The sequence below is a fragment of the Sceloporus occidentalis genome, unplaced genomic scaffold (genome assembly GCF_023333645.1).
Source record: "Sceloporus occidentalis isolate IW3139 unplaced genomic scaffold, rSceOcc1.0.p SCAF_2, whole genome shotgun sequence".
In the NCBI taxonomy this organism is placed as follows: domain Eukaryota; kingdom Metazoa; phylum Chordata; class Lepidosauria; order Squamata; family Phrynosomatidae; genus Sceloporus; species Sceloporus occidentalis.
Window position 1 is genome coordinate 225,199,426 of NW_028316982.1, and position 21,838 is coordinate 225,221,263.

Consider the following 21,838-nt stretch of genomic DNA (forward strand, 5'->3'; position numbering starts at 1 on the left):
AGTTTTGGAGAATATCTCATCAGAGAGAGGGTCAAAAGAGAAAGAAATCCAATATAGGTTTGTAGCATTGAATAAAATCCCTTTCTACATAGGTTAAAAACAAGTATATATAGAACAGGCATTGATCTAAATTGTACTTTATGAGAATGGAAGGATCAGTTTTTCAGGCATGGTCTCTGAATCTCTGTGTGAGGCTGGTAAGGAGCTGCTGCTAGTATCAGTGACTCATTGAATGGCTCTCTCTCTCAGGACAGACATTCTCTTTATCTTGATGGAATATGCTTCAGTGATAATGATAATGAAGCTGGTTTAGTTATGGAAGAGAAGAGAAAGTGAACACCCAATCTACCTTCAGATGTAAACAATGCATTTATGCCTGTGCAATCTATCTAAGAAGTTATAGTTACAACAGTTAATGTTGAGATTGTCTGAGGGCAAACAGCTATCCAATAGTTGCTTAGAAAAGGTACAATCTCTCTATAGCTACCTCGGGAAGCTACACTTTAACAGTAACAAACAGGAAAAGTTTTATTTCAAATCTGTTCTTTGTCACTGAAGATATTAGGTCTTTGATAGCAGGAGAATGAAAGTAGTAAAATGAGATATTCTTTGAAGCTTTTCAGACTGAAAGGTTATTGTTATATTCGGGAAAATTGTATTTTCCCTAAGATCACGAAGGGCTTTTTAAAAACATGTTTAGTTTCTGATCCAGAGGCATTTTCTAACATTTTATTTCTAACAATTCTTTAAAAAATGACATCAAATCAGCAAATTGTTATATTGCCTTTGTTAAACCCTTTTGTTACAAAAGTCTTGAAAAGAATGCTTCTAACACTGTTATAAACAGATTGGGAAGCCAAAATAATCCATAATAACTTTCATTTCCTATGCAGTGTTCTTTATGGTTAAATTCTATTATATCTGCAAAGTATGTAGAACATGACTTCTATGGCTAAAACTCTGTGGCTAATAACCTGCCTTCCAAGACCAGCCCCTGCCTTATGGCAGAGAAGCAAATTTTTGGGTGAGTTCTCCAGAGCTTATTCTGAAAAATAAAATTTCTGATTTTGTATGACACATCAAAGCTAGGAAAGTACAGTATTTAGCATTTCCCACTGGAGGATAGCAGCAATGTCTTGGTACTTGCTACTGTTAGAACAGAACAACCAAGGACACAGTGGCTTTCCTTTGTTCACCCCACCCAGATCCATTGTCTCGCCATCAAATGTGGTAAAGAAACTTGGGACAAATTCTCCAGATGAATTCTCCTATTCCAAGATCACAGCAGAGATTAGGACCAAGAAGAATTAGTATGAGCCTTGAAATTGTAAGAAGTAAAGTAGCCACTCCCGAAACATCAGCAGCCATGTGTCAGTGTTTACCACATTCCAGATATTGAGCCAAAATGTCCCTCAAGGAGAGAGAGGCTTCATCTCAGGTCCTCTGTTGAAACAGCTTCACTGGTTGCCAGTTTGTTTACAGGCACAATTCAAAGTGCTGGTTATAACCTATAAAGGCCTATATGGCTCAGGTCCAGACTATTTGGTAGACCATATCTCCCTGTATGAGCCGGTCCAGGCTCTGAGATCATCAGAAGCGGCCCTCTCTCAGTCCCACCATCATCGCAAACACAGTTGGTGGGGATGAGAGAGAGGCCTTTTCAATGGCTACCCCTAGACTGGTGGCTCAGTGGTTAAATGCCTGTACTGCAGCCACTCACTCAAAACCATAAGAGATCAGCAAAAGGGCTCAAGCTTGACTCAGGCTTGCATCCTTCTGAGATTGCTAAAATGAGTACCCAGGGGGCAAATTAGCTTAGAGTTGTAAACTGCTTAGGCGGTATGAAGCGGTATATAAATGAAGCTTGTTTGTTTGTTTAGACTTTGGAACTCCCTTCCCAGGAAGGCCAGAATGGCTTCCTCCTTGTCCTTCCATTGGCAGGCTAAGGCATTTTTATTTATAAAGACATTTTACAAATAATTTTAAAATTATTCAGACAGGCTTTTAAAACATAAAGTCTTTAAGAATAGGCTGGGAGTGTTGTATAGTTTTAACTGTACTGTTTTTAAGTGCTTTTATCTTTTTTAAATTGCATTTTTTCTTTTAATGAATGATGTGTCTTAATATTGTAATAGGTCAATTCTATTTTTATGCTCACTTTTGTATGTTTTTAATTGTATTATTCTTTTAAATTGTAAGCCACTTTGATTTTGGGAGAAAAGCAGGACAACAACAACAAAAGCAGCAATGCCTGCTTCACTGACTGGCATCTCCCTTTTCACTTCTGTCATAGGAATACAAATGGCACCATTTCAGTGGAGCAGTGAATCCACTTTGGATGTTAGGCTCAGCTTTAGGAGACATATCCAAGGTGCTGAAGCCTATCCCCAAAATAGGTTTGGTGCATTGCATAGCTTCTTTAAAGTCTCTAGTGAAGTACAGAATGGGTTCACTACCCTGCTGATCTGGAGCCACCACTGTATATAGCAAAACTATTTCAGCACGTTGTTTCTCCCCACCCCATCAAACTTGTATGTTTTTTTGGCAGAGAATTACCATTTCTTCTGAGAATCAAAACAGACTTTGGTTGATCTATAATCCCAAAGCCTAAGAAAAGAAGTTTTAAAGGCCAAGAATTTATTGTAATTCATGGTGTGGCTGCAACTGCAGATGCAGTTGTTCTTGTTGTTGTTGTGCGCTTTCGTTTCCAATCTATGGTGACCCTATCGGGGGTTTTCTTGGCAAGATTTGTTCAGAAGGTATTTGCTTTTGTCTTCCTCTGAGGTTGAGAGAATGTGGCTTGCCCAAGGTCATCCAGGGAGTTTCCATGGCTGAGTGAGGATTTGAATCCTGGTCTCCAGACTTGTAGTCCAATGCTTAAACCACTACACCATGCTTGATCCCTAGAGGAAGCATTTATGGGGCCACAATCCACCACTGCCTCCTAATGATTTCAGGAGGCACAGATCACGATAGGTTTGTGTTGTTGTTGTTGTTGTTGTTGTTGTTGTTGTTGTTGTTATTTTATAATGCCACAGTTACATAGAATATCCATTAAAATGTTATGCCACTATGTATTTATTTATAATTTATTTTCATTTATTTTATTTATATGCTAACTTTCTCCTAAATTGGACCCAAGTTACTAGAATGTGGTTCCTTCTGTGATTAATCTAAAAGCAGTTGTCACACTCCATAGCACTGGAAGAAAACCTTTTTCCTCTTAAAAAAATAACAAGAAAACAAATCTTCTGTAAAGCCTTATATGTGTGCATATCAGTTACCTACATATCCCTATAGAACTACATTTGCCCCAGACGACTTTTCAGGCACATAACCCTGAAGGATCATTTAAATATTATAACATTTATCCAGTGGCCACCAAAACTATGTTGTTATTCATGATGGCACTCCACATGTTAGACATATATTAGTTTAGATCCTATACTGCCTAGCATAATGTAAGAGTTCCTTAGGCTCCCCACTCCTCACCGCCAAGTCTTTTGTGCTGCAATAACCCCCCTTAACAGCCAATCTGTGGCTGGTGGAGAGTGCAGGGTTTTATCCTCTGTCTGTGGACATAGCCTGATGCTCTCCTAATTACTGACCATAACTCTCCACCATTCAGCAGAGATATTTCAGCAAAATGAGCCAGGGATAGGGTGGGTCTTTGGTTATTGCAAAGAGTAGAAATGAATTCCAGTCTCTTCAGTGACAAACAATAAAAATACCTCTTCAAAGGCAAACAATAAAAGTCATACACAGGTGTAAGGTGACTTTATGCTTGCATATATCACTAATTGGATCTTGTCTATTATGTCCTCATGAAGCATTTCTGTATGTCTAAATCAGTATTCATACCTTCTGGGATAAAGATGTAAGTGGTGTGCATATGTTAGTGATGTACAAGGGGAAAGGAATTTGAATTCAGTAAATAAATACATCTTTGCATGGTCTTCAGGCATTGGAAATGCTTAGCCCACATTGGATTTTATACTTTGTCTTTCTCACGATGGGATCTGAGAGAGAAGGGAGAAGTCACTCATGTGTTTTGTATTATGTATTTTTAAACACACACACACACACACACACACACACACTATTCTCTACACATTTATAACATTTTAATCAGTCACAACTTTGAGGATTTCTGCATGCCTGCATTATCTTTTCATCTGTCCACATTTCTGTACCCCACTTCCTTTCTTCAGGGCTTTCTCAACTTCATTCTTATAATGGATCACTCTTTTCAGATCAGCAATTGCTGTCTACCTTCATGAGAGGAAGTTATCTTCTTAGATTTACACATGATTGCTGAGATTCCTTGACAATACTTGCCTACACAAACTTTTATGTGTCATGTAATTTCCTTTGTATATCTTTCACAACAGGCAAAATGCCAAATAAATATTTGACCATGAAAACCATCAGTGATAAAAACTGATGGAAAAGAGATGAGAGAGAAGTTTCAAGTCAAGTCTCTTGTGAATGCTTTTTCAACAGCTATAATAGTGCTTATAACTACATGCATATAAATTTATTCAAGAGTAGCTTTGTTGGCCATGCAGAAAAATGCAACAAAATCTAAAACCCACAAGTAGCAATACCTTTGTTGGGCCAACTCCAAAGCAAAAAACCAAATCAAACCAAACCAAAACAAAAAAATTATACAAGCTTTAAAAATTTCACTAGTTTCTTCATCAGGCAAAGATGTTACAAATCATACAGGACAAAAAGATGATAATAGCAGAGTCAGAGGCCTGCATTCTGTCTCACATGTTATTCTGTTGTCAGTTTCTATTGTCAGTTTAGATGACATTGGGGGATTTCGGTGCAGAAAGTGGCTACTCTCCTTCTTGGTCATGTGTCGGGAAAAGCAAAAAAGGACAAAAAAAAAAAAAAAAAAAAAGACAGGTAATGAAGTTCCAACTCCATTAGAAAAAGAAAAGTAACTTCCCTTGAGATCCATCTATTCTTGTCCTGTGTATATAAATGGACACATTCACATCAAAAGTAGGGCACAATCAGATGCCCTATCTTCCTGCCAGTACTCTATCCCAGCCTGCATAGAGGGGAAATGAGTGGGCACAGGGCCTACCAGGGTACACAATGCTCTCATTTATCCCTCTTGCAACCTGGGTGTGAAGACAGCCATGTCAGACCTAAGATGGCTAGATGGGTGGAAGCCCTACCCTTATATTTCTTATGGAATTTGTCCTGGGGAAACACATACCCACAGAAATGGATCCAGCTCTGTGCCCACAACACCACAGAAAATGGGCTGCTACAACCACTCACTTCATTATTAATCCACTGCAGCAGCAACCCATTCAACCACCCATTACATATAACCATCCTCCTTATGCCCCATCTGAGAGATTGACATCATCCAAAACAACAGTTCTGTTTGCTTGAACATCATGCCTTGATGTTGAACCAACTAGCCTAGCACTACTGCTACAAACTGAGCTACCAGCTTTTCTTCTCTTCTCTTCTTTTTTCTGAGCTTCGCTGATCTTGTCCTGGACTCCTATCCTTACTTGTCTTCCCAGAAAGTTGAATCAAATGATGACTAGTTTGGGAAACGGTTAAGTAACCCTGGGGCTAAAACACTTGAGGCTTTCCAAATATTTTTTTTTACTTTACTTCACGAAGAGGAATTAAAACAACCTATCAAGCACATGTGGTGGTAAAGTCAGAAAAGCTAAAGCGCAAAATGAACACAGGCTTGTTAGAGAGGTAAAGAACAACAAAAAGGACTTTTTGGATGTCTGCAGCAAAAGGAAGAAGGAGGAAATGGTAGGGCCACTGTATGGAGAAGATGGCAAAATGCTAACAGGGGACAGTGAAAAGGCAGAATTACTCAACACCTTCTTTGCCTCAGTGTTCTCAGAAAAGGCAAAGGGTGCTCAACCTGAGGATAATGGAGCAGAGGACAGATTAGGGGAATTTCAGCACAGAATAAGTAAAGAGATAGTACAGGAATACCTGGTTAATCTAAATGAATATAAGTTTCCAGGACCAGGTGAACTATATCTATTAGTATTAAAAGAACTGGCAAATGGCAATAATCTTTGAGAACTCCTGGAGAACAGGAGAAGTCCCAGCAGACTGGAGGAGGGCAAACATTGTCCCCATCTTCAAAAAGGAGAAAAAAGAGGATCCCAACAATTATCGTCCAGTTAGTCTGACATCAATACCAGGAAAGTTTCTAGAGCAGATCATTAAGCAGAGAGTCTGTGAACATCTAGAAGGCAATTCCATAATCACAAAAAGTCAACATGGGTTTCAGAGAAAGAGGTCATGCCAGACAAATCTGATCTCTTTTTGATAAAATTACCAGCTTGGTAGATGAAGGGAATGCTGTGGATATAGTATAACTTGATTTCAGTAAGGCCTTTGACAAAGTTCCCCATGACATTCTTGCAAACAAGCTAGTGAAATGTGGTCTAGACAAGGTAACTGTTACATGGATTTGTAATTGTTTGACTGGTTGAACCCAAAGGGTTCTCAACAATGATTCCTTTTCATCCTGGAGAGAAGTGACCAGTGGGGTGACCAGTGACCAATCTGTCCTGGGCCCAGTGCTATTCAACATCTTTATCAATGACTTGGATGACAGAATTGGAGGTATACTTATCAAATTTGCAGATGACACCAAACTAGGAGGAGTCGCTATTACCCCAGAGGATAGGATCAAAATTCAAAATGACCTTAATAGATTAGAAAGCTAGCCCAAAGCTAACAAAATGAATTTCAACATGGAGAAATATAAGGTACTGCACTTATGGTGGGAAAATGAAATGCACAGATATAGGATGGGTGACACCTGGCTGAACGAGACTACATGTGAAAGGGATCTGGGAATCCAAGTAGACCACAAATTGAACAAGGCCAATGCGATTTTAGGCTGCATCAATAAAAGTATAGTGTCTAGGTCAAGGAAAGTAATAGTGCCACTTTATTCTGCTCTGGTCAGCCCCCACCTGGAATATTGTGTCCCGTTCTGGGCACCACAATTTTAAAAGGATGTTGAGAAAGTGAAGCGTATCCAAGGGAGGGCGACTAAAATGATGAAGGGTCTGGAAACCATGTGCTATGAGGAATGCCTTAGGGAGCTGGGGATGTTTAGCCTGGAGAAGATAATAATAATAATAATAATAATAATAATAATAATAATAATAATAATAATATCTTTATTTATAGCCCGCCTTTCCAAAGATCAAGGCGGGTTACAATATAAAAACAGTGTTACAAAGTCACCAAAAAACACATCAATTAATACATATTAAAAGATACACATTAATAACATGCGATCTAGCACGAATGCAAACAGTAAAGAGAGAGCAGGGGCTACAACTGGGACATTAGGGGAAAGCCTGCTGGAAAAGGAAGGTTTTTAGCCCCTTCCTGAAAAGGTCGAGGGAGGTGGCCGAGCGGAGCTCACCGGGAAGCGAGTTCCAGAGCTGCGGGGCCGAAATGGAAAAGGCTCTCTGTGTTGTTGTAGAGTATTTTGCATCTGGAACTCGTAGTAGTTGCTTCCCGGCAGACCTGAGTGTGCGGGGCGGATTGTATGGAGAGAGGCGGTCCGCCAAGTACCCTGGGCCCAAGAAAGTTAAGAGGTGATATGATAGCTCTGTTTAAGTATTTGAAGCGATGTCATACTGAGGAGGGAGCAAGCTTGTTTTCTGCTGCTCCAGAGACTAGGACCCGGAACAATGGATGCAAGCTCCAAGAAAAGAGATTTCACCTTAACATTAGGGAGAACTTCCTGACAGTAAGGGCTGTTCAACAGAGTGGTGGAATCTCCCTCCTTGGAGGTCTTTAAACAGAGGCTGGATGGCCATCTGTCAGGGATGCTTTGATTGAGATTTCCTGCATGGCAGGGGGTTGAACTGGATGGCCCTTGTGGTCTCTTCCAACTCTATTATTCTATGATTCTATGACTGTATAATCAAAATGGTATAGTGCCTGTGAAGTTTTACAATAGGTGAACACCTTTCTCATTTTAAGGAGAGAAAGTTCACTTCCATTTATGATCACAAGTTAGTTCTGTTAGGGAAGGAATACACTTGGCTGATCTTTCTAAAGATGCTTCCATGGATAGATTTCATTATGTGCTATTTGAATATATTAACCCTCTGGCTAGATCTCAATCACTACTTGGAATGGAAGTAGCTTGATTTTTCTCCCTGACATTCCCTAGGGCCCCAAAGCTTTCACTAACAAACCCCAGGATGTTGTCAATAAGCCTAAGGATTAACTGGCTTCTTGATATTCCTGTCCCAGTACATCCCCAGAAAAAAAGAATACCCAAGGGCCCTGGCTTCACCCTAATCAGAAAAAGGAGAATACAGATTGTTCTGATCAGAGCTGCATGTGTCTTGAAGCCTAATCCAGAATTAATTAGATCTGGGCTGCATAAAATTCATTTGGATTTGTAAACATAGTGACAGGAGTATGGGGATTATGCAGATAGCAGAAGGATAAGGTAACTAATTTGTAGGTCGATAACGCTTTAATAATGTCACAATGTGCTCCTTTGTCTTAATAATTGCCTAAAGTAAGGACTGTTTTACTTTGTGTATATTTCTGAAAGAGGTGGGCTAAAGAGAGGGAAGGAGGAGATAAAAAGAGAGCAAAAGAGAGTGAGAAAATACAAGTGTTAAAAGTATGAAGAAGACCAAATAGGGTAATGCAAAAGGAGAAGGGTTTACCAGTGCCAGGATTAAAACTTGAAAGTGCACTTAAAAGTTATGCATTTTACTGAGACACAGGTACTGCTGAACTGAATACAATCTATTCTTCTAGTTTCTGGGGTTAGCATCACAGGACATCTGCAGAGGCCATCATATCCAGCAGTGTCACAGCTGAACATCACTTTTGTGGCCTTGTTTCTTCTTTTCTTGTTGCCACCTGCTCCTTTCCTCTGTTCCTTTGGCTCCCAGGGAGATTCGCCACCAATAGCAATTGGAGTAAGCAGAAGGAATAGCAGCTGCCATGACCTTCTCAGATGGCCATCCTTCTTTTATGGAAAAGGAAGAGGGTGACTATAGAGAGTATGAGATGGTCCCAGGGAAGGCATCTTGTCCAAGCCACTCACTTTTTGAAAAACAAATCCCCAGAATTGTTATAGCTCAGTACAGATGCAGTCCATCCTACAAAATGATTTTAGAGAATGGCCAACTGTACAACATACTTCCATAGTTAGCACAAGATATTTTGCTGCCTGAGGCAAACCAGTAAATGGCATTCCTTCCTCTCACATTCAAGATGCACAGTATGCTTGGCTATTCAAGGTATGTGAGGAGAGCCAGATAATCTGTCAAGTGTCTCTCCCTTGCCTCAAAAGACATAATAATTGTAAATTAAATAATAATTCATTGCCCTTTCATGATGCCCTAAAATCTGTTGCCTTGGGTAACAAACCCACTCTGCAAAATAGTAGGCCTGATAGGACATTCCTATAAATTGGTCTGCCTATAGAAATTATGAAAGCAATATATAGATGTGAAGCTGCCCACCCTGGAAAAAAACAGGTCCTTAATTAAAAGAAAATTTAATCATTTGAAAAAGAGCCATCATGAGTAATACTGCATACATAGTTTTTTTTTTGTGTGGGTTTTTTGGGCTATGTGGCCATGCTTTAGAAGAGTTTCTTTCTGACATTTCTCCAGCATCTGCATACCTTAATTCCCTTTGCAGTTTCAACTTATATTCCATTATTAATTAAAAATTGTACTGAAATAAAGTACTTTATTTGTAATATGCCTATTTTTCCCCATAAGTAATCATCTTTAGTAGACTATAGTAGCATTGTGGAGTAAATTTATCATGGCTTTGAAATACAAACCTGCCAAAAGATGCTGGATTATGAATATTTGGCCATTACATTTCAATTCTAAAGAACAATTAAAGAACAGATTTATCTGTCCACACAAGCAAATAAGGGCAATGGTACATTCTGGACTATAGGCAAATTGTTTTTCTATTGTGTGAGATGTCTTTGATGATCTGCTGGATTACACATTTCCTACCCTCTGCATATAGAATATCCAAGGTTGATAAGATTGCAGACTTATTCTTTGCAATGCACGTCACGGAGCTGTGCCAATTTCTCATTCTCATTTCACTTCAGATTACAACTGTACTATTTTATGTCCTTGCATAAATCACCTTTGTTTGAATGAAGATTTCCAGTATTAATGATACTCAGATTTTATCAGAATCCAGTCGTATGCATGGAACTCTGTGCTGTTAACCATGCAGTGAGGGGGAAAATAGTCAAAGGCTTATAAGAAAATCCAAAGGACAGTACCAGGTAGCAATTTTAATCAAATAAGGTCTAAAAATGAGCCAGTGTCAATGAATTCTATGTATGGTTGTTACTTTAAATCTGGCACATGTGTATTCTGCCACTTTAACTCCTTCAGATCCTTCCCCTGAACACAACTTTGGTGCCTTTTCCATGAAGATTTCAGTCCAGTTACTTATTCTCCATATCCCTACAGTAACTAGAAGTATAGCCCTATTCAGAGGTTATGTAATTTAATGAATGTATACCAATGAAGAAGGGACAGTTCTAGTGCCATCCCATCATCAGTCTCCACATATGCCACGCATCATTCCCCAAAATAGTTTAGTCTGATATAACAGACAGTTATACTTGTGTTAAGTCACAAACAGGATTGTGACCCTTGTCTCTCACATAATGTTGAACAATATGGTGCCAGGAAGTTAACTGTGCAAAATGGCTGCCACAAGCAGAGGCAGATAAATGAAATATGGTTTTCTGTTGGGTGGTAATATGAAAACTATATGGGTGTGCACATCACATTCATTTTGAGTGCCTGGATACAAGGAATGCTGCCTTGGCCTTGGCCTTAGGTAGCAAATTGCATTGAGCCAGCAATAATCTGGCTACTTTCACTGATCATTTCTAAGCTGCTCTAGAGGTCTTTTTGGCTGAAGAATAAAGATTTCAAGAAACTGTCTTTTTAAAAAAAATCTGCCTTTTTATTTTTTTAACATATCAAGACTGCAGTTGGTTGAAATTTATCAGTAGCAAGTTCAAAACAGAAACAATTAAGAACCACTGTAAATTTTACATTGTTTACTTATTAGAAGGGCTGTAAGTGGTAAAGTATATGCTATGTAGAGTGAAGATTTAATCTCTGGCATTTCAAGATAGGGTTGCAAAAGGCCTTGATCAAAACCTCCGAGAGCCATAAATGTTGTCTATAGAAAATACTGAGCTAGCTAGGCTGATTGACTGATTCAGTAGATGGCATGTCCATATTCTCTTAAACTTAGATTTAAAAGCACAGACAGTGATACAGTAGTAAAATTTTCAGGGATTCATCATGATAAGTCCCCATAGCCACAACTTTGGAAAATCCAAAAACACAGGCAACTATGCTGATCCATATTAAGAAACTAGTTCTTTCTTTTTTCACTTGGAGGCTAGGGCAGGCCTTTTGTGAAGGTAATGGTTTTAATTGTCCATTTTACACCAAGTCCTGTCAAAGTATTTTCCATTACAAGAGGAACTGATAGCAATATATTGTTCTGGGAAATCCATTTTCCTCCCAGGACTATGACAAAATCTACATGAAGATTGTATCCCATCTCTACTGCATAGTGTCTCTGCCTCAGGTTGACCCTTTAACTGACACACAAACCTGTATTAATCCAAACTGAAATCACTTGGGAAAGCCACACGAGTCCTCCATTACATAGCCACATTGGTGCAAGGGGGTAGTTCTACTATGTGCATGCATTCACCATATCAGTTTATGTCCAGTTACACAGCAACAGTAGCTATGGGTTTTTTGCAGGGTGGGAATATGAATACTCATATTCACATATTTACTTAATCAAATAACCTTTGTTTTCCCATTGTTCTGACTGCCCACTTGCACTTCTACAAAATGATGCCAGTAGAGCAGGGGAGATGAAATGCTGACCTGTGAATGTGTGCAACAATATCTATGTGACGGTTTGTATACAAACAGCGTATCAAAACAAAAGGTGATACTACCTCTTCCAGATACCAATACAAACAAGGGAGCTAGGTGATTTAGGTGATCACCCGACCTAGGTGATCACCCATCAATCTGGTCCTACCCTCACCCCACCTCCAATTACACCTTGATCCTAAACCAGCTCTTCCCCCCAAACAATGGAGCAAATCAGTGGTTTTTCTATATTGCCTTAGAGCCCTCAAGCATTGAAAATAAGAGTTGTCAAATCAGAGGAAGAGGAACATAGTGTGTTCCAATAGAAATCAACTATAATCAAGGTAAGGATGCATTAAACATTATAAATTTGGCCTATTATAAAACTACAGTTAAGTTCAGAGGGAATGGGGAAGTGGAAGCTCAAATGGTTTTCTTTGCTACTTCAAAATCCAGTGCTTTGATTCTATTTTGATTCAGATGTTTTAACTGGCTGATGTTTTAACCGGCTTACAAAAGGATTTAGTAAGCCCATGGAATATATGAATATTACATAGACATTTAAATGTGTTCAATGGTGGTTTGTGGTGCTGATGGCAGTGAGGGAGGGAGAGAATCTGCTCCACTTTCAGTCTGCATTTTAATGGAGTTTTCCAAGGTGCTTACCCAAAGGACCAAAAAAAGGATAGCTCCTTTAAAGCGTATACTGTTCTATCATGATTACATATGCGTTTGCAATATATACATGTTACATGTTTCTTGTGACAGGTTAATCTGCCATTATGTTAGTTTCATGGCACAAAAACATCATGTTTTAAATAATATTGATACTTAATTTCTTTTAAACTTTGTAAATTAGTATTGTGAGAACCAGCATGGCATAGTGGTTTCAGAGAGTCAGAGACCAGAGTTTTATTCCCAGCTCAACAATGATACCCACTGGGTGATCTTGGGCAAGTCACACTGATGTTTATCACACTATAGTCTTAAAGTGCTACTATTCCACTTTGACTCCTCTAGCTGCCTCCTGTTGCATTCTGGGATTTGCAGTTTTAAGGAGGGGTATTTGGAATTCTCAGGCACAGAAGTTCTCTGCCTGAGAATTCTAAATACCCCTCCTTAAAACTGCAAATCCCAGAATGCAACAGGAGGCAGCTAGAGGAGTCAAAGTGGAATAGTAGCACTTTAAGAGTATAGTGTGATAAACATCACTGTTTCAGCCTCAGAGATAGGCAATGGCAAACCTCCTCTGAAGAAATCTTGCCAAGAAAAACCCATAATAGGGTCACCATAAGTCAGAAATTACTTGAAGGCACACAACAACAACAACAACAACAACAGCAACAGCAACAGCAACAATAACAACAATATGTTTTAGCTGAACCTTTTAAAATTATTGTAAGGTGCTTTGAATCCCATTTTTGGAGAAAGACAGGATATAAATTCAACAAACAAACAAAAAAACATATGGTAGGTTAAGCTGAGAGAGTATGAAACTACTCAGTTTTTATTTAAAGATTTCATTTTCTCTTCCTGTCACTGCATGTCATAACAGCTGACTATAAAATGAATGGGAATAAGTAATCATTCCAGATGTTGTTGGACTCCATCAGGGCTAGCCTGGAAGAAGGAAGAGCCCTCCCTCCAATCCATCTGCCTTGGTCCAGGCCTCAGAGGGAGAGAAGAACCACTGGACCTCATCCCCTTTCCCTCCACCATTCCATTCTCCTTTTGTTTCGTGTCTTTTAGATTGTAAGCCTGAGGGCAGGGAACTGTCTGATTAAAAAATAATAATTGTAAGCCTCCCTGAGAGCCATTAGGGCTGAAGGGCGGGATATAAATACCTAAATAAATAAATAAATAAATATGCCATAAATACTGGTGAGGAATAATGGGCTTGAACCATGTTTGCAGTAAAATCATTATTTGAAGTCTGCCACCACAAGCTATGTATTAACACAAACAGAACCTAAATGAAAATGTTATGTGTAAAATGGAATTCATGTCCCAACAAATCATGACATTGTCCAGGAGATTTCATTCTGTTTTTCTGGTTCTCATTTTCTCCTCTCTGAAATGTCAGCCAATATTCTGTATCTAATGAACATGTTCAGTCTTCTTTGGACTGTTCTTCACCTTCCCTGATGATGATGATGATGATGATGATGGATGTTTGCAAACAATGCATTTTGCTTCTAGCAGTTCCTTGTGTATGGAGAACATAGTGACAGGAGTATTGGGATTATGCAGATAGCAGAAGGATAAGGTAACTAATTTGTAGGTCAATAATGTTTTAATAATGTCACAATGTGCTCCTTTGTCTCAATAATTGCCAAAGTAAGGACTATTTTACTTTGTGTATATTTCTGAAAGAGGTGGGCTAAAGAGAGGGAAGGAGGAGATAAAAAGAGAGCAAAAGAGAGTGAGAAAATACAAGTGTTAAAAGTATGAAGAAGACCAAATAGCGTAATGCAAAAGGAGAAGGGTTTACCAGTGCCAAGATTAAAACTTGAAAGTGCACTTCTAAGTTATGCATTTTACTGAGACACAGGTACTGCTGAACTGAATACCATCTATTCTTCTAGTTTCTGGCGTGTAGAACAGTTCCAGTAAGACCCATACCTGCTAAAAAAAGTTCACTGTTAATAACCAGAATACTGAGCTGGTTCTAAATTGAGTTTCTATAAAAAGGGCACAATATTATCACAATAAAGGAGTTATACAACCACAATCCTGCATTGTATCAGTTTTCAGATTAAAATCTGGGCACATTATTTTTCTTGGCACATCTGCCTACCTTTGAAGTTTTCAATGCACAGAAAATGTTTAACCTTGTGGAGGAAAAAAATGAAAAAGAAAGTTCCTTGACTGACAACTTAAAGATAGTTTTGCATTTACACAGCATCATTTTGCAATTGCTCTGGTGAATCTAGGCAAGCAACCACCTTCTCAAGCACAGATGGCACAATTTTGGCTGCATAAGGATTCAGACTCAGAGAAATGAGTTTGCAGTTAGCATGCTATATGGTATATTGAGATGACATTCAACAACTTTTTTTTAAAAAAGTTGCACGTTAAAAGTTGAGTGGTAATTCCAATATCAAAGTTACACAACTCTTGATTTCCTCTGTTCCATCACTTTTCAAAAAGAAGTCAAGGTACATTATTTTTCTCAGCACATCTGCCTAAGCCTACCTTGAAAGATTTCAAGAGATGTCAGGTCACTGCACAGAAAGTGTCTAACCTTTTGCTGATGGGAGGGGAACTTTTCTCTGAATGACAACTTTAGAGATAGTAGTTTCATATTTTTAAGAGCTGTTTTTTCAGTAGCTGTGATGGATCTAGGGAAACAAAACCTCTTGAATAAGGCCATCTCTGAAGACAGTTTTACTGGAAATTCTGATGGAATGTAGCAACATTTCAAAGTTGGATAACACATTCAAAAAGTGAGTGGCAGGTAACTATTACCAGAAATGTATATGCAGTTCAAAATTTACTTTGAGATTTCAGTTTTATGCTTCACAGTAGATCCAATTTGAACATTTATGTTGAGATTTTACCAATTTATCATGAACTGTAATATTGTAATCTCTTCTGCTTCTGCAGATGTGGTAGCAGAGAGATTCAGATGCACGTTCTTAGTTTTGGTTATGCATTGCTCTTCTTAAGGTCACGGATAAATCATTATGCAAATGAAAACTACTCTGTGCATAATAACAAAGGCCAGTTTGATGCTGTATTCTCTGCTAAAATGGCCACCCACAGCACCTATGATTGTATAAGCATTAAGATAGACCAATGTTTTTCAAATGAGTGTTGCGCTGTGGTTGCACTTTGGTCCACAGTTATCTATAGTCTAATATACGGAAATTTCCAGCAGGAACCAGCAGCTATCTCTGAGAACAAGGAGTGAAGAAAGCACTGCTCCCAGGGCTGTTTTTGTGGCCCCACAAAAGTCCAATAAAAATATTAAAGATTTTTCTGCCAAATGTCCTCTTGGGGCTATAGGGGCATTTTCACCATATTTTTTTGCCCCCTGGGCCATTTTAGGCCCAGAAAGGACCTTTTTCCAAAATAGGAAAGGAACAAAAAGAGGCCTCTCCTGGGCCTCAGACTCCCCCCCCCCCACAAAACATGGCTAAAATGGCTCCATGAAATGCCCCTGGAAAGCATATGAGGGCAAAGTTCATTTTTTGTAAGGGAGTGCACCCTAACAAATGCTAAGGGAATGTAATGTCTAAGGAGGCTATTATGGCCTTCTAGCCCCCCAATAGTTGCCCACCAGTGCTCTAGAACCACCTCTACCCTCCCACTAGGGCATGTTGTAATTGTGTAAATGATCTAACACAGTAGTACTCAACTACACTAGTGTTACTTGTATCTATCTGAACCATTGATGTGTTTTGACTATGGATCAGGCTATCTTACCTGCTTGCTGCATTTACTCTTCTTTAGCACCAGTAACCATACTTATTTCAGGAAACGTTGCCTAAAATACAGTACTGGAATCCCAATGCTTAATTTATCTTTTCAAAATTATTTTCATAATTTCCTGTGCATGGATGGAAACAATAGCTTTCTTTCTATTTCAATCTTTGCTCATTGGCAGGCATTGGCTTTTTTTTTCTTTATTCAGAATGCAGCTGGAACAAACACAGCTGTTTTTATTTCAGCAATATACCAAATATAATTAGGGGCATAATTCACTATTTTCACTATAGATAGTGCTTGCATGTCAAGAGATTTGCTTCCAAAGAAGTAACAACTGGCAATTCGGAACAGGTTGTAAGGACAACAGTTTTACAGTTTGCTGCTGACTTAGCACAAGGGAAAAAAATAGGCCTTCCCCTTCTCTGAAATGGCTAGGCTTTCTTTAAAGATGACTGAAGATCGGGTTCAAGAGGGAAAAGGAAAAGCTATTTAGAACTGTGCTCAAAGGGCTTAAAGACTCAGAAATGAAGAATTGACAGAATTACCATTGTCTGTTCTCTAGCGATGGTTCATTTATATGGCATCAAAACAAATATATAGGGATTGTTCCTGTCAAGTACCATTAAGAGATTAATCAATAATTCCACTAGAGAGGTACAGCTCAATGGCAGTGCACATGCCCTGCATGTAGAAATCCTCGGGTTCATTCTCTGGCTTCTCTGATTAAAGGATTCTTGGAGCAGAGCTGAGGATCTCACACCTTGCAGATCCACCGTGTGTCAAAGTTGACAAAATGATGCTAAAGGAACACTATGTTGCCATGTACCACAAGCCCCCTGCTTTTATGTTGGCATGACATTAATTGCCACAAAGTCCACCACATAAATTACATTTCAGCACAAGGGGATATTTTCTTCCTGAAGATAAACAACTGAATTTGTTATAATTATGTGTCTGCAAGCTGACCCCAATTTATAGTGACCTTATTCTGGGTGTTTCTTGGCAAGATTTATTCAGAGGAGATTCACTATTGCCTTCCTTGGGGGCTGAGATATGTAGTGTGCACAGGGCTAACCAATGCATTTCTCTGGACATGTTCCAGCTTGTCAATATAACTATGGTGTCATGACACAATATTCCAGGTGATGTCTGACCAAAGTAGAACAGAGTGGCACTACAACTTCTCTCAATCTGGATACTATTCTCTAGATGTTGCAGATTAGAACTGCATTGGCTTTTTTAGTTGCTGTTTCACACTGTTGAGTCATGTTTAGCTTGTGGTCTACTAAGATACCTAAGTCCTTTTAACATGTACTGCGTTAAGACAGGTATTGGTGCATTTCATTCTTCCTACCTAAATATAGCACCATATATTTATCCCCACTGAAATTCATTTTGTTTATTTTGGCCCAGCACTCTGTCAGGTCATTTTGTATTCTGACTCTGTCCTCTGGGATATTCACTCACACCCCCAACCCAGTTCAGTGTCATCTGTCTGTCTTTTCCAGAACTAATGCTTACTTATTAATTAGCTTATTAATTAGCTTACTTGCTGTTCACTGCTATGATCTTTGGAATAGCGGTATATAAATAAAACAAATTATTATTAAATTATTATTAATGCAGATTTAGAGATAGGTAATATCTACAAACAGCATTGATATTTATTCGTGATTGACCTGGCATTCACCAAAAGGAATCCTATGGAATATCACCAATGTTACACAAGCTTTCTGTACCAGGGAACAAGTTTGGGAGCAATGAACACTCTGTTGTGCTATAGTTCAGCTTCAGTTAAATAAGTGAGTTATAGCTCATCTTGGTAAAAATAAGCAAATATTCAACCTATCTTTTTATTCATTAGCCAATGATCAGAAGTCTGCTGTGGGCATGGCTGGTAAATTTCCTTAGGAAATTTTTTTAAGACATCTCATTAAAATTTTTTTGGATAAGATCTTACATCACATTTGTTCAGTGTAAATGTGGTTATGTATCTTGCAGGACTCTTCTCCTTATTACCAACGTTGAGCTGCCTGGGCATTGGGACATGGCTGGCACTGCTGCAGCTCCACCATTGTGGACTCATGCTTGCCTTGACTAGCATCCTCTGGCTTGCCCTCCTTATCTCCTTAGAGGTTATCATACAGGCACTGTTGGGACCATATCTGACTTATACCCTTAGCTTTGAGGAGTAGATTACTCAGAAGGTAGTGGATTTCCTTCTTTAGAGGTTTGGAAATAAAGGCTGAATGCCCCCCTCCCTGGAGTGCTTTAGTTCCAGATTGCTGCATGGCAGCGGATTGGACTGGATCAGTAGTTTTCAAACTGTCAGCTGAGAGTTGCTCAAGGGATGTGTGTGAGACTTATGGAGACCCTGATTCCTCATCCACCTCTGCTACCCAAATTTTTTTATGTGTACAATTTACACATGCATTAAGTTAAATATTAAATAAAACTGTTCTAATTTGAATTATATCATTTCCTTATAAAATAATAAAATACAAACATACATGAATGTGCAAATGAAAATGTGCACACTAATCAAAATAATTTATTTTTATACTACATTGAATGGGGGGGGGTATGTGGCATTTGCATGTACAGTCATCCCTCCATATTTGCGGCTTTGATATTTGCAGATTTGATTATTCATTAATTTCATTAATATGTTATCTCTAGGACTGTCTAAGTCCTCCAGTGCAACTCTGTGGTCAACTTTAACTAAAAGTTGCAATGAAAGACCATTTGTAACTACTCCAGTGCCATTCTGTGGTCAGTGTCTGTTGGACGTTGACCACAGAGTTGCACTGGAGGACCTAGAGATTCCTAGAGTGGTGTCCTCTCAGGTAAAAACATTGTTTTTGTTATTTGCAGTTTTTCCATATTCACAGGGGTCTTGTTCCCCTAACCCTAGCGAATATGGAGGGACAACTGTAGATGTAAAGAGGGTCTAAAAATAAAACGTTTGAGTACCACAGGACTAGATGGTCCTTGAGGTCTCTTCCAAATCAATGATCAGACAAAGCAGTGTTCAGGTAATGATAGTGCTTTGTAGTTATACATGATGTTAACCAAAGGATATTTAAAAATAGAGAGAGAGAGAGAGAGAGAGATTTTGTTCTCTGGATATTTGAATTGTAGAAGTACGTGTCTTATCTTGTTACACTTTAGAAATAAGTGTTGGTTTGTAGAAAGGCTAAGAACAGGAAATAAAAATGGAACCAGGATTACAGGCAGCTCAAGGGACTGTGGCAAATAATGTGTCAGAAGAAAAAGCACATTTTGATCCTTTCCTTTGTCCCAATGAATCAAAGCCCCCCTGATTGGTGGTGTCACATTGCCCTGATCAGAAAGGAATTAAGTGGCCAGCCAGAATGCACTTTTCTATCAAAGACCTGGCAAACTGCAAGATATAAAAGCCCAAAGGTCTGTGTAAATCTCCATCTCACAGACAGCAGAATAGGAAGGTAGAGTAGAGGGAAAAATCTATTACAAGCAATCCAATCCTTCACAGCCCAAACATTCACTGAAAATAAACATTCACAAGTCACACTCTTGGCTTTCAATAACGGTTTTATGTCCCTCCATTTGCATTTTTTAAAAGAGTGCATCAAAGTTATGAGGAGTGTTGCTGAAAAATTGAATCTTCAGGTCTTGTATTTATTTTCACCATTAAACTGTTTTGCTATTTGCACTTGAGAAATAAACATTTCAGATTAAAGTTGAACTGAATATAGGGAAATAATCATTTCAATATGTTTCAGGCACACAATATGTTTTTCTAACTTACATCACCCCTGAGGCCCTTTCATACTAAACAATTATAGCACTGTGATTCCACTTTAACTTCCATAGCTACATACTGTGGAGTCCTGGGATTGAGGTTTGGGAAGCAACTAGGTTTACTGGCACAATACATCATGAAACAACAAATTCCAGAATTCCTTATGATGAAATCATGTTATAGTGGTATCAAAGTACTATAATTGTGTAGTCTGAAAGGGGCCTTGGTGTTTGTCAGTAAAATTTTGAGAATTAAACACTATAGATTAAAGTTGAATTGAATATTTTCGATATGATTTGAGTGCTCAGTCCTGTTTGGAGCAATTTTTTAGATGAGTGTGATGGAAAAGAATTCCCCAATAAGTCAAGGAGGAAGAAAAAGAATTTTTTCCCCCTTTTCCTAGCACAAATAAAACAATACACATACATACATACACACACAATCTTTATGGTTGGTTTACAAAGTCTGAAGTTCTGTCTTTGGAGAATCCAGTCATTTGGAGAGTAATTTTTATCTCTGTGTATATAATTTTGTGTTTAATCAATATTTTTGGGTCCACTTAATGCTTTTGTAGCATTAGGGTTTGTGTATCATGATTTTGTAATTATAAAATGTTTTTGCAGTTGTTTGCATTCACAGCATTCTGTCTGTTTTGGGTTGAAACAGGAGTATCTCTGGACCATTCACAAGAGGCAGAATGCATCTATTTTCATTAAGAAGACTACATGGCAAATTTGTGTCTAGGGCAGGTGTCGGTCCCCCCCCCATCAAAGCCAATGATAATGAATGTTGGGAGTTGTATTTCAACTATCTCTGGTGGGCCACATGTCCACCCCTGGTTTTTGTTGAAGGATGCAAACTACTTTCAGTAGTCTTTTGAGAGAGGAGCTCTGAGTATAAACTCATACCCTCCAGCGGACTCAACTTGGGAGGAACAGTACCAATTAATCCTCTGTTATCCTGCTTTTTCAGTTGCTTTTAAAAATATCCCACTCTCTCTTCATCGCACGTCTTCCTCGGTTATCAGATTACAATTGCTGCAAATTGAATTCAGAGCGCAATTGTAGTTTGCACTCAGTTAACTCAACCATGGGGAAGGAGAGGGGGGTTCAGGCAAAAGTCAGCTACTGTAGACTCTTCTAGCTTGTGTCTTCTTCCTCTTTAATAATTATTGCAATCTTGACCACATTCTGATGTTGCTTGACCACATGTGTCCTGGTTTTCATCTGTGAAATGTTGGAGAGTATGTAAACTGTTGAAATAATTGAATAATAGGTTAATTTGTATGTGTTGACGGAAAAAGCCAATTTGCATGATGGATATTATAGTCATATACCATATTTTCTGGTGTATAAGACGACTGGGCGTATAAGACAACCCCCAACTTTTCCAGTTAAAATATAGAGTTTGGGATGTACTCACCGTATAAGACTATCCCTCTTCCAACGCACACCAAATAAAATTTAAAAAAAACCCATCAGATTTGATTTCAATATGGTAATTTAAATTCAAATGCTTATGACATGCAGGTACTTAGCAGGAAACCTTGTTGTATACAAAGCCTGCTTGGATTGGTCAGCACTCCCTGCCTGCCCATCCCTCTCTGTCTCCAAGACTATCAGAGCAGTAGCTGCTTTCATATGATCACCGCATACGGTGGGGATGC